At 36.7% G+C, this 14,444-nt stretch overlaps 1 protein-coding gene across 1 annotated transcript in view; it reads left to right on the forward strand.

Moving 5' to 3' along the window:
• The window catches only part of cpe (carboxypeptidase E), a 38,284-nt gene that overhangs the window by 1,053 nt on the left and 22,787 nt on the right, over positions 1-14,444 (forward strand). The window lies entirely within an intron of this gene.

Below are 14,444 nucleotides of genomic sequence, written 5' to 3' on the forward strand. Positions count from 1 at the left end.
GGTCTGCACAAAAGGGAACCTTATACCATTGCTGGACAATCTAGCAGGAATATATTTTTCTGATGTTCTGTATGCAGCTTTATTTTAACCAATCCGGAATGTTTCAGTAAAAAAAAAAAAAAAACTCCCCAAGGTTGACTTGCTGGATATTTGTTTCCTTCAGTCCCTAACACCAGTCAAACTGCCATCTAAAATGAGGGATGTGGTGCATAAATGATGAATCAATGTAGTAAGAGGAATGTACTAAAGTGATTTTTAATAATTTTAGCAAATACCAGCCTTTTTACTTAAGACTAGAAGTCCTGGTTTATTTTTTGTTTTAATGTCAAGTTTAGACAATTTGATTGGGATACCTTAATACAATTAGACTAATAACGATGGAATGGGTATCAACAAAACCATACATACACCATACAAACCATACATTTTGTATATCATTTAATACAGTCCTGACTCATGAAGTTGAATACAAGTGCAAGAAAATCACATCAATGTATGAGAAAGTACTAGTAGCTGGTTGATGTGTAAAATTGCAATTACAATTCTGAACCCATTTTTTCTATATTCTGGTAACATCAAGATTGCATTCTTCCACGGATCTGGCAGCTGAGTTTACAGACTGAATCTGACAAAACTCTTTATTAATGGCTTTTATCCTTTCAGAGTTTAGGCTTCCTTAAAAGGACATTGTACATTGGGGTTTGGCCTTATACAGAATTGCCACTTTACCACTTCAATGGAAGTTTTAGATATTAACTATATTGAATAGCCATTTAACTACACAAAATGATCTATGTCTAATTACAATGGAATAGCATGAGCCTGTAGAATCTTTTCTAGAATCAGCTCTAATCCATTAAACCAGCTCATTTAGGCCTTGTTTCTTTCAGTAACAACCAAACAAGTGTGACCTTTTCATTATTCATTTTTTACTTTTTCTTTTTACTATTGAAATAGGAAGTATAAATATAGTATACAGGTAGGTTTTCGCTGTGTGTGCTTATAATTGTAGAATTCACACGTACAATGTGCAGGATACCTGGTACTGGAAAAAAACACGTTTACAGTTTGTTTAATCACCGTGGATGTATAATCAAACAAATTGAAATTGGACCTAACACACACATGATTTTTTTTGGAATACCTTTATATACAGTTTGATGATAGGAAAATGTGTTGTACTTTCTGCTGCATTATTGATTTGTAATTTTATATTCATGGCCTGTTTTTGTTATGTGAATGCAGCAACTTGACATCAGGATGAATGTTGGTGCCATATACCATACTGAATATACTGAATTAATGAGTGCTATACACAGTCCAAGTGTTTCTTTCTTTCTTATTGTACATTGTGTAAAGCTTTGATCGGTATTGTTTTGCCTAGATGTTCTAAGTAGTTGCATTTCAGAATATTTCATTTGAAAACAGGTTTTCCTTAAGGACCTGGCATCTTGAAAAATGTATTCCCTTTTGTTGCAAAGAGTGGGGAAAAGCGATCCAATATTGACTCTTCCTACAGTCAATGTTGTTCACTGTTGTTTAAGTATCTATACATGGTTTGTCTCAGCAGATTCTAATTCCTTTGTCATTGTTCCTCAGTGTTTGAGAATCGATACAGTGCAGAAAAATACCTAAACACAATTAAAAAAAAAAAAGCCTTCAGTCGCACACACACACAAAAAAAATCATAATATCATCAATGTCATCTACAGCGGGCATTACAAGGGCGCTTCCTGCGTCCGCTACTAATGCTAACAAAAATGAGTGTATTTTTTTGCAGAAATGTAAAGGCATGTTTGAAGGGCTCCTGTTTTAAGGAACTGTTTAATATTTTATAATCTACAGTATGTTAAAACAAATTAAAATACTAAAGAAAGGTATGCAAAATAATTTCTAACAATCAAGAGATGACCTTTTACTCATATTTCATCTTTCATTTGTCTATTCATATGTTTTTCTACAACTAAACTACATCTTATGGATCCCTTTTATTTCACGTGGTCAACTAAACCAATAAGATTTGCATTTTATTTGGTGAAATGCTATTTATTTATTGACTAGTCACTCCAAATGCTTCTGTGCATTTAATCAGTCATCTCCATGTCTCCAGCTCTATGTGGAAGCAAATCTGAGTATTCTGAGTATCTGTTTGTCTCTTTGTGGTGTTAACTGTTCTTCAGCTTTGACGTAATTTTGTCATAACTTAATTTTTCACAAGACATTTCCTTGAAGATTGCTTGTAGCAAGGCTCAGATTTAACAGCTTCTCTCAGCAGTTTAGTATTTCTAACCCGCAACCGTACTTTGTTCATGTGTAGATTTTTACTGGATAAAATGGAAATAGTTTTTAAATAAAAAAAATGCTATGGGGCTGATTTATCAACCTACTGTATAACTGCTAGAATAACCCATTAGGGGCAACACCATGGATTGCATCTAACAACCCCCCACCCCACACCCCCCACAAACACATTTTGAGAGCCCCTCTAACAGGTGATTTTATATATTTTTTTCTTAAGCTTTGATAGGTTTTATGTGGCTGTGCTTTCTATTTTGACAGAAACTTAATGGGAGTTCTGCCAGATGAATTTCCATACTTGTAAAGGCTCCAGTTCCTAGACAACCTATAACTCACCTAATTGAAGCTGGTGTTTACATAATGAAGGACTGGCAAAGTTCTGCGTTGTTTACTTGCATCGAAATTAAAGGCTCATTAAAACTAGATGTTGTCATGGAGATAGATAGGATTCAGTGCATGTTCCACGTGGGCTCGCTAACAGGCTCAGTCGCTTGCTTGAGTCGCATTAGTGTATTGCCTTCTGCTGGTTTACTTGTTAAGGCCATATCAATCAATCAATCAATCTATTTTATATAGCACTTTTCATAGTGGACCACCATCATAAAGCGCTTTACACGATGCAGTAACAACAAGAAATCCATAATACTGTAAATACAGAGAAATGCATAATACATGATATACAGTAAAAACAAAATGCATAATACATTAAATACAGTGGAAAGTGCACAATACATGACAGTAGCATAATACATGAAATAGTAGCAGCAACACAGCAGCTAATAGCAGATATCAGGCTTAAAGAGCATGGAAAGCAAGAAAGAACAGTTGAGACTTGAGAGTTGATTTAAAGCGAGAGACGATGAGAACATCACGCACCAAAGCTGGGAGAGAGTTCCAAAGAGTCAGAGCCATGAAGCTAAACAAGCGCTCTCCAAGTGTGGTGCACTTTTGCTTGGGGATAACAAGCAGGCCAGAGTCGGAGGACCTCAGCTTGCGGGCAGGGACATAGCGGGTCAGCAGGTTGAGGAGGTACTCAGGACCTGTGTGATGAAGGGCATTGCAGGTGAGCAGGAGAGTTTTTAAAATAATCCTGAACTTTACAGGTAGCCAGTGCAGCTGGGCAAGACGGGGGGTGATGTGATCACATTTTTTACATCTGGTAAGGATCCTGGCAGCGGCATTCTGGACTAGCTGCAGTCGGTTTATGGTGCGTGCCGGGAGACCACCATATAGAGAGTTGCAGTAGTTGAGTTGAGAGGAGACAAATGGGATCTGGGAGGGAAAGGTAGGGACAGACTTTGGAGATGTTTTGAAGATGGTAAAAGGAAGATTTGACTACTGAGGAGATGTGGGCATCAAAGGAGAGGTTGCTGTCAAGAAGTACACCAAGGCTTCGTACTGTGGGGGAAGGCAGCAGCAGACAGTTTCCGAGGTTCAGGGCAGCTGTATTTAGATTCTTAAGTTGAGCTGAAAATCCTACCAGAAGGAGTTCAAATTTGCTAGTGTTCAGCTGAAGAAAATTGGCAGACATCCAGGCCTCGATGTCTTGAATGCAAGCCGAGAGCCAGACCATGGCAAAGGGGCTTCCAGGGACGAGTTTTAAGTAGAGCTGGGTGTTGTCAGCATAGGAGTGAAACATGAGGCTGTGTTGGCGGATGAGGTGACCCAAGGGAAGAATGTGGATATTGAAGAGAAGGGGCCCAAGAACAGATCCTTGAGGGACACCACAAGTGACTGGGTTTGTAACACCACTACGTCCATCATAGAAAACAGACTGCATGTGTCCAGATAGGTAAGAGGACATCCAGGAGAGACAGGTTCCAGAGATCCCAGCATACTTCTGAAGGTGGTCAAGAAGAATGCCATGATCTATGATGTCAAAAGCAGCTGTTAGGTCAAGGAGAGAGGGAGCACAGCACAGAGGGAGCTCCAGCATCAGTATTGAGCAGGAGATCGATCATTCACAATCCGGAGCAGAGCAGTTTCAGTACTGTGAAACCAGACTGCAGAGGTTCAAGCAGATTGTTGTCCGTGAGATGTTTCGTCAGCTGACTGGCAACAACCCTTTCAAGAGTTTTGGAGAGAAAAGGGAGATTGGAGATGGGATGGAAATTCGATAAGACAGCCGGGTCAAGGGAGGGTTTTTTGAGTACCGGCGTAACTCGGGCAAGCTTGAGAGCAGCAGGAACCTAGTCCAGGGACAGGTTGAGAGTGTGCATAATGGATGGAGCAAGATCAGAAGCACAGAGACGGACAAGATTACTGTAAAGCCATAAATATTTGCAAGCCTTTTATTATGCGTTTTTCACGTATTAAAAAAACTGCAAACATTTTTGGCATGAATATTAAATTCCACTAACAATACATACTTTGCATATTGCAACAGGTCGCCGACATTTCTGGAGCAACATAGGTTTTATGAGTGTGATTCACCAAATATTTTGGTCGCAAATATTTATGGCTTTACAGTATTTTAGGATCTGAAGTCTAAATATGACCACATCACAGTTGCAACCCCAGGATTTTGAAATGTGTCTGTGTTTTACTTAGGGCTGTCATCGCACCTTTTCCAAAAGCCTATCTGAGTCATCCATATGGAGTATTTATCAATTGAAGCTGCGGGCCAGCTGCATCTGGGTTCAGCTCATAGGTCAGGGGACGGATTTAGAGGTCTATAAGGGTCACATGTTGCCCTCAGGAAGAGGTTTGTCCACCCTACTATATGGCATTCTTAAAAGATTCTGAGTACTGCTGTGTTTTTGCATGCTGTTTCCTTATGCATATTCTATTACATTAATAAGCAAACTTCAAACTTGACTTTGTAGTCTGTTTATTAATGTAGCCCTAAAGTACTATATGGTTGCAGTGCTGCAAGATATTTCAGCAGCATGCCTTGGAAGTATAGACAGTAGTGGATTTTGAGCTACCTTGGTAAAAAAATAAATAAATAAATAAAAAACACACACATTCAGTTTACTGCTTGTATTCAGTATTCATTTCAGTGGAATATATTGTAGTGCTGGGACAAATATCTGAGTATTCGAACTAATATTTTTTTGACATGTATTCAGATACAAAAACAAAAATGTCTTGCACTTATTTACCGTTTCACCAGAATTTGCGCAATAATTTCAAAAAATAGCAAATGATAAAGAGCTCAATGTGATATGTGAGATTAACATATAAAAAAAACCCAGAATCAACACAGCAGCTCTTGAGCCTCTATTAAAGCTTCAGACAGCAATAAGTAAATAAACTAGATTGTGCGTGCGCACACATAGTTATCTCTATGGAAAGCCGTCTGGGACAAAAATGCATTGTGCAGCATTAGAGCAAGCCAGAAAAAAAAGCAAGCATGTCATTCTGAAATGCCTCGCTTAAACAATACACAACATTTTAAGGAAGTTGGATAGTGATTTTTATATACACTGTATATATAATATAGTTGCGACTTTCTGTTATGCGGAATGTAATAAACGAGAACCAAAACGGTGAGTCCCCCCCCCCCCTTCACTTTACAGCGCAATTTCCACGTTTTATTTGAAGTGTTAAAGTTAAATTTCAGTTTTTGTTTGCTTGTTCAGCTACAAAGGCACAAGTAAACCTCATGTTACTTTACAAAAACTGCTGATGGCCACTGTTTACTGTGAAGAAATGGCAATGGCAAGGAATGAAGAAAAAAAATGCGTTGTCAACTTTATGTACTATTTATTTCAGGAATAAACAAAACAACGTTTAACTTGAACTGCTATTTGGCATCCTTTGTTTTGTAGTTAATTTCATCGCCAGTATGTTTTGTTTTTGGTGAAAGTTCTGTATAGTACAATGTGTCAGTTATATTTCACAATCAATTAACTTTTGAATTAAAAATCCAATCAAATACATTGGTGTTGAGATATGTACACCACAGTAAGTAAGTAGATACAACATGTTCTGTTCTAGAAGATCTAGGTATACTATCTAAGATCTTGGAACTTGACACACCAGAGAATTTGTATTTTGTAGATGTATTTTCACTTATAAAGATTGCAACGTGGTAATTGTTTATTTAAAATGAGCAGTTTGGTACTGCTGTTTATAAAACCATTTGTAAATATAAATATGTAATATTGTACGTATACAGTATTTTCAATGAATATTGTATTATTATTATTTGAGTGTAAGAAGTGTTTTATCGTGTTCAGTTTGGTGCTGAGAAACATGGTACCCCTCTCACTTAGTCTCTTAGTTTCAGTGATTCTTTATGAATTAACTCCATCACTGCATCAATTTAAAAAAAAAAAAAAAAAAAATGCCACCAAACTTACAGCCCTCTACTGCCACCCGCGCTGCATACCTCAAACTCTCCTTGATGAGAAAACGTGATATTGACTGGAGCCAATGGCATTTAACTTTTTAAGTAACATGCTGCTCCGCATATCCAAAGTGGCAGGGCTTACCATAATTTACTCGAACCACAGCCGTTCCCTTGCTCTCTGATGCTGGACTCAGCACGGGAAACAATGTTAGTAAAGGGACATAAGAACGAATCCTCCCTAAAATGTTACTGGGCTCCAAAGTTCTCCAATCACAAATGCTGGAGCAACATACTCTCTGGGAAAAGAAAGCGAAGAGCTTCCTGGTCTCCCCTGCAAGATACCTGCTTTTTCTTTTCATGAAATCTGCGCAGTGCCCTCTGCTGTTCAGTTAAACTTCTCTACTTCTGAAAATGTCATTACTGTTGCGCCATCTAGTGACCAAATAAGCGACTTTCAAGTGTTGTCAATGGAAATGTCACACTAAATGTTCAATAATGACCTGTGTCAGTTTTAAAAGATAGTTTTGGTATTATCAATTTATTGTCTGCATATTATCTACATATTTATTTGTTTAATATAGACACAGTTGAAGAGCTACTTTATTGTGCGGCATGTTATCAAATACATTACATTATTACCTTACTTTTTCTCTTTTTTTCATTCAAAGTGACTAACCACAATATGGCACGGCAGGGTGTGTGGTGTTGTGGGATATTGCCACTTCTCGGGTGGTTGAAGGGACTCGGCTTTGCCTCATGGCTCACAACGCACCCAAAGCGTGGCAATATCCCACAACAACACACATCCTGTTGTGCCATATGGAAGCAGTAAGGCACAACAGGAGGTGGGTTGACATAATATAACCACACACTGGCATTGTAGGTTTACTCTGTGTAGCATTATAAAAACACAAGTGGGACTTTCCCCTTTCCCCTTTTCTTAAACATATGGCCACTCCTTATGTTCTTAATATGTGAGCACATATTAAAATAGGAGACCAAGTTAGTCCTAATTTTGTCTTTGGCCCTTTTTGTAGATATTACTTCTTTATATGGCATATACCATAGTGAAATCAAAGTGAAGTACAATTTACTTAAATTATGGAAAGGCATGGATTGGGACTGTGAAGTCTAGTTAAAACCAACAGACATGTAAACTATGTGACAGTTTATCATGGTGAATGTTTATAAGGGACTGAGTGTTCTGTATCACTCTACTTATCTGCTAATCTGATTTACTGACTAAAAGGGATGGTTAACACACAACAAGATCATAGTAATAATAATTCCTATTGTGTTATACCATAACCAAATGTTGGTTAACTGTCTTATGAAAAATCTACTACTGTGGTTATGTGCGAGTACCTCAGACAGGTGCAGTCCCCACACACGGCTAAATATGTGCACTGCATAAAAAAACATTGAAGTAGCTGTTATGGGGATATGAACCGGCATTAATAATTACCAGTAAACCAAATACGTATCATTAACAGCAAGGGTCTGCTCAAAATGACACTAAAACACTTCACCTGTACTCCTATTGTTAATGTAGACTGACAGAGTATGCAGTGGTTACTACATGAAATGATGTCACAACCAAGCTGTTTTTCTGCAGGGTGTAAGGGTGTGGTAGGCTTTCTAAAATTGCTGCAACAGAGGTTTTCTTCTCCTGTGAAATAACTGCAGTGAACACAGAAAGGTTTTTTTTTTAAAGCCATCATCCTTGGTGGGTTGCTTTGGAGAACTATCAAAAATGTGCTGCTGTAATTTCCATGTACCATAGGTTCCCAATGATAATTATAGGTTGCTACATTTCAATTTGTTATATATTGTTTTTGTAATATTTTCATCAGTCTGTAGACACATTAACTGAGAGACTGCTTTTTTGTTTTGACACAAAGCTCATTGTAGACTTTCTCTCATTTTGTCAGACCTTTTTGTCCTTTCCTTGTGTAGAAACATTATCAGTTCAATTAAGGGTCTAATTAAGTAATTGAGAGCTCAGTTGGAATAAAAACCAGCAGACACAGTGGGTCCCCAGGACCAGGATTGGGAAAAACCTGCTCTAAATCACTGCAGGATTTGCGATTTTTAAAAAAATAAAATAAAAAATAAAAAAGTAATAAGTGCTCTGGCTTTTCTGTTCCGTACCACATCATGGATTGTTATTGCTGTGTTAACTGTTTGACAGTGTGGGTAATAATTCTTACACTATCAGTGCACTACAGCAGCCATTTTGAAACAGACTTTAGTTCTAAGTGTAAAAAGGTGTCAAGTTTAAACAGTTCTAGCTATATTTTTCAAAACCCTGCTACTTACTCTTTAAGGCTGTTTTTTTTTTTTTCTAGTTATCATGGATAAATATTATGTTTAATCATGAAACATCTATTTTTAGACCGTGATGTGCAGTGAAAAAAACAAAACAAAAACGAAACAGCCCAGATTCATGAGTGCTGTGTTGAAGCCACAGGGATACTTTGATGTAATGCGTGAGCTAGAAGAGATGGATTCTGTATCTTTATGTTGTACTTTTATATTGCACAGAAGCAGACCCATCTGTACCAAGCAAGTATTAAAATGACTAAAACTGTTCTGACTGAAACCAGTTTTTACATCACAAAATACATTCCTCAATTCATTTTCAACCTATAATTAAAACCAGAAATGGTAATTGCCTCAAAAAATGCTGTTCATGGACTCAGCTAAGTGACACAAAATATTAATGTCTGTGACCTTCCAATATTAAACACTCTAAAAGAAAATTAATGTATTTTTTTCTGGTGTGTGTCTGGAAATATTTAAGTCTATTAAATATGAAACCTCCAACTTAAGCCTCAGAATAGTTATTTTTAGAGATGAGTGAACTTTCTCTTTTAAGGTTTTAAATGTTACTGTTTTTGTATTATTATCCCCAGCTAGGAATGCTTACCCACAGCGACAGGGATACACGTAGTGCAGGCAGCGGTACATACTGTATGTATTCATAGGAGTTCTTATTTTAGGTTAACTAAATTGATGACAAATACTTTAGTTAATATAGACAGATTCCTTAATGAATGTATCAAATTGTGTACTGGTGTAAGAGTGTATCTGGGAGTATGGGGAGGTATCTATTCTGTCTGTATATCTTACATATATGATAGGTATATGCCATGGTGATCCCATATTACTGAAGACAACAGTATATCACTGACATACTTGGTAACATAGTAGATATAGTACTACAGTACTTGTGGTATTGTGCATATAGTCTGAGTGTAAGGTACATGAGATGACGTGTGTACTAAACGTCATGGTTTTATCATGTCAATAATAATTAACAGTAATTTAACAATAAATGTCTTGCAATGCATGTAGAACCAAGCTCTTCCCTGCCTGAAAGCATTAATAAAAATCATCATAAAAACAAGAACCCCTGATTATTTGTTGCATAACAGGGATGACTTTCATGCATACATTATGAGAGGATACCTGATTATATAAGAAGCTGCTGTTGGTTCTGAGCCAAAAGTCTGTAACTGTCTAAAGGCTTAAGCTTTTCAGCCTTCCAAAAATAAATGCTGGCTGACACTCATGCCCAAGCTTCTCACACTATGCTGTTTTCCCTGTGGTCAGGGAGCTGAGCCTTTCCAACAGTTGGTTGAAGGCACAGTAATAACAAATTAAAAGTCTAAAATAAGTAGATAGCATACTGTAATGATTGGACCTTTTAAAAATTACCATGAACGCCTCAATAATATTTTAATTGTATGTGTTTATGAAAGACGGGGAAGGCTGCAATTTTATGCTATGTTGTGATGTATTCATTATCTCAGAAACAACACAAATCCAAAAGGCTTTTCTATTCTGTCGGCCGTTCGCCACATACTTTGTTTTTGTTAATTTCTAGGAGATTTGTTTTTGTGGCATTTAATTTTCATTGTAATGGCAAAAGGCTTGTTACTGTTAAAGTTGAGAGTAGAGACTGACTGACTCGCATGCAAAATTGAGATGCAATTGGTAGAACTGAGGCTTGATTCCAGGAAAGGTTATCATGAAAATTTATTTTATTGTCCATTATCTTTCACAGAGCATGGCTTGATCATTGGCCACCTTTTAGGGGGGTTCCAAGAGCTTTGTTTTCATGCAGTGATATCCATGAGTGTCGTCACCCTGTAGTTTTGAGGTAATACATAATACATTACAAAGGTGAGCAAGATACAAAGATAGTGAGTGCATCAAGGCTGTACTCTGTGTAATATGATGACATCAGAATGCCAGTATTCCCCTTAAATTACACAGCTGAAATTGTAAGCTGAAATTGCAAACAGCTGTAAAAAAGCTGTAGTAATAGTTCAATAACTGACCATAAAATGTGATACTGTAAGGAAAATTAGAAATGACATATAATGTTTTTGCAACTATTCTGCAATAATTGTAGGAAGGCAGGGTATCTGTTATTTCATAAAGAGCATGCTAGTGGGTGCCCGTTTGTTCCAATGGATGCATTGAACAAGGTGTCCATCAAGACAGTTTCCAAGCTGTTCCTAGAAAGAAAACACCTTTATGAAGCAGAATTCCAGTTGCAAGCGGGTCATGATGCAACAAACTTGCATACATGTGCAAACTATTGTGACAAGCAACATATGTGTCATAGTTACCTAAATTACAGAAGCCCTGAACAATGAATGAGGCAAACTTCTTTCCACTCAAGCATTAGATAAGGCCCACCTGTTTCCACTCAAAGAATGTGCGTTAACCTACACAGTCCTACAAATTATGAAGGTCATTCAGTTAGTTTATGGCCAGTCAGTGTATAAAAATAGTAAAATCCAGGAATGTGAGATAATTCAGAATAACCATAACAATAGGGCAAGATCTGACTGACTTTGACAGTGGGCTGATTGTAGATGCTTGGTTGGCAGGTGCCTATGTATGCAAGTGTGCAAAATCGCTTGATTTAACATGAAATATATAGTCCTGGGTGTGGCCACTGTAGACAGTTCCTATACAGGTGGTCTAAATACAGGTTTCACTGAATAACTACATCATACTGTATGTGACAAAATAATATTTGTTCAAGCTATATTGTAGAAAACGAATTCTAGAAAAGCACTTTTGAATGTTAGTATAGATTCTCTTAATTGTTTTTTTGTTTTTGTTTATAGCAGTAGTTACATATTATAATCACTACAAACTGAACTGTAGCATCAAACATTCAATGGCAGAATATTCAAACCTGAATAATTTATTTGGAGCCTTAAGCAGCTGCTGGAGGCGTTTAAATTTATTTATTTTTGCTAGGCTCACTCCAGCTTATTTTGAGGCTTTTCTTTTTTTTTAGTCCCATCTGTTGCACACTTTTAATTACAGACTAGTTTGTTGTACTTCAAAATGCTAAATACTGTCTGGTTTGTTTTTTTGTTTTTTAGTATTTTAATTGGTTCCATCAGTGTTGATTCCATGACCAAAATAAGTTAGCTGAAATGAAATGGGTTGTTCTTCACTTTCCTTAAAAACATGCTGTTTTTTTTTGTTTTTGGTTGTACTGGAAAATAGAACTGGCATGCTTCCATGTTCCATAGGGTTTACTTCAGTCTATGCTAATGTGTCTTTGGTCCCAAAATAATTCAACACAAGTATAAACCCTTTAGATAGACTAAACAAATGACTATCCCCAAAGCATAGATAGGCACAATAGAAGGTTTTGACCCAATCATTCTGATACACAATTTTATAGTAAGTTCTATCATATGTCAAAAGATTTCAAATAAATATTCATAGCTGGTTTCACATTCTTTATATTATTATTTATTTCTTAGCAGACGCCCTTATCCAGGGCAACTTACAATTTTACAAGATATCACATTATTTTTACATACAATTACCCATTTATATAGTTGGGTTTTTACTGGAGCAATCTAGCTCAAGGGTACAGCAGCAGTATCCCTCACCAGGGATTGAACCCACGACCCTCCGGTCAAGAGTCCAGAGCCCTAACCACTACTCCATACTGCTGGAGTACAGGGTCAAAGGGTTTCAAATGCTGCCATGACCTCTGAGTGTAATGAAGGTTTTCTGCATTTTAGCAAGGCAACTGTAAAAAGTATAGTACTAACTGTACATGGTCCTGGGGTTAGTATGGAGAATAGTACTAATGATAGTCTGCTGTATTGTACTGTACCAATTTATTGTTAATCCTATGAATACAAATAAGTATATTTAATTACTGTAATGTTACACTCTTTACATGTATGTAGACTAGAGAAGGAACCGCTTATCCAACTGTAATGGTATAGAAATTCTTTAGCACAAGATATTGTATAATATTTTTGGAGATATGTTTAGGCTTTAAAAAAAATGGTACTGTATAATTTTCAAATATTATTTCAGGAACCACGTTAAAGTGAAATGTATCTCCATGTTACTGACCATTTTATCAAATCTGTAGTACCTTGTTTACCTTGTAATACAGAATAAAGGTTTACTGCCTGCTTCGTTCTTTTCTTAAGTCAACCTTGAAAAGGACTGAAAGGCAGCTGGACTCAGCGGTTTCTGATACTGTGAGTATCAAATTGAGCTAGAGTGGTAACAGCAAGCACAGTACCCCTAGAGAGCCTGTCTCCCATTAAACTGTGCAGTAATTAAGAACAGATTGGATTAGCAGTCCTTTCCATAACATCCTCCAGTGCATGCACAGCCCCATCAGTCTCAACTACTGTAACACCCCCATTACTGGCAGTCCACTATGAACAATAGAGCCTTCTGCTTTCTGCCATGAAATCCCAATGTCATTGTTTTGTGGAGTCATAATCTGGTTAAATCTAATTTTATTTCGATTTTTACTTTGCTTTTAAAGGTGAAGTTCCTAAGACTTCCCAACTAGCTCAATAATATGTTCCCACATTTTACGTTAAAACAATTAATTAGCAAACCTTTGTATATGTGAGAGTAGTGACGGTTTTGTCTGGAATGTTTATTCAAGAATTTTGAAGATTCTTTAAATGTTATGTTATTTTTGTGAAACAAGCAATTCGGCATGTTAAACGCCTTAAAAATGATGTCAGTGTTCTGTTTTTTTTTTTTTTTTTTTTTTTGACAGGCTGCACAGTGTATCAGTTTCATCAAAAGAATTAGCGTTATTTACTGATTATTCATCAACATTTCTTGCATTGGCTTAGCTTGCAGATTTTATTTTTTAAGGATAGTGCAATATGCTTATTTGCATTTTCTAGATGTACTGTATCAACTGTATCAGGACAACTGTGCAATATTTGTTCTAAATCAACTTTGTTTCCATTGCTGGTAACACACTATGGCCTACTAATGGTACTGCTAGTCTCTTCATGGTAATACAATTCTAATAGTATCACAAAGGTGTTTTTCTGTAAGATTTTAACATTAGGTTCACTTAGGCCTCCATTTTAAAAGTTTTTAAGTACCAGGTACAGTGTTTGTTTACTGTGATCAACTGTTGTGTATTTGTAAAGAACAAAGAGAAGCCATTGCACAGCTTTGGTCCTTTTATTAGTACAGCTCATGTAACTGAAGTTTGTATTTATGTTGGTACATCTGCTTGGGTATGCTGCACTCATCACAGTTGTAAGCAGCTGTCTAGTTTGCCTCCTGACAAATTAATTTAGTTACTCAATCCTAAAATACAACAAAAGCTAAGGTCAGAATTCCACTTAGAGCAGGGCTTAAACAGTTGCAGTTCAAGTTACTTATCAAATGTTATTGCAAACTTGAAATATGCAACTGTAAAGAGCTGAAAGTAAAAAGGTCTAATTAAGCAAATTATCAGTTCAATTAAGGGTCTAGTTAAGTAATTGAGAGCTTGGTTGGAATGAAAACCTCCAGACACAGGGAG

Source organism: Acipenser ruthenus, chromosome 2 (assembly GCF_902713425.1).
Source record: "Acipenser ruthenus chromosome 2, fAciRut3.2 maternal haplotype, whole genome shotgun sequence".
NCBI classification, from domain to species: Eukaryota; Metazoa; Chordata; class Actinopteri; order Acipenseriformes; family Acipenseridae; genus Acipenser; species Acipenser ruthenus.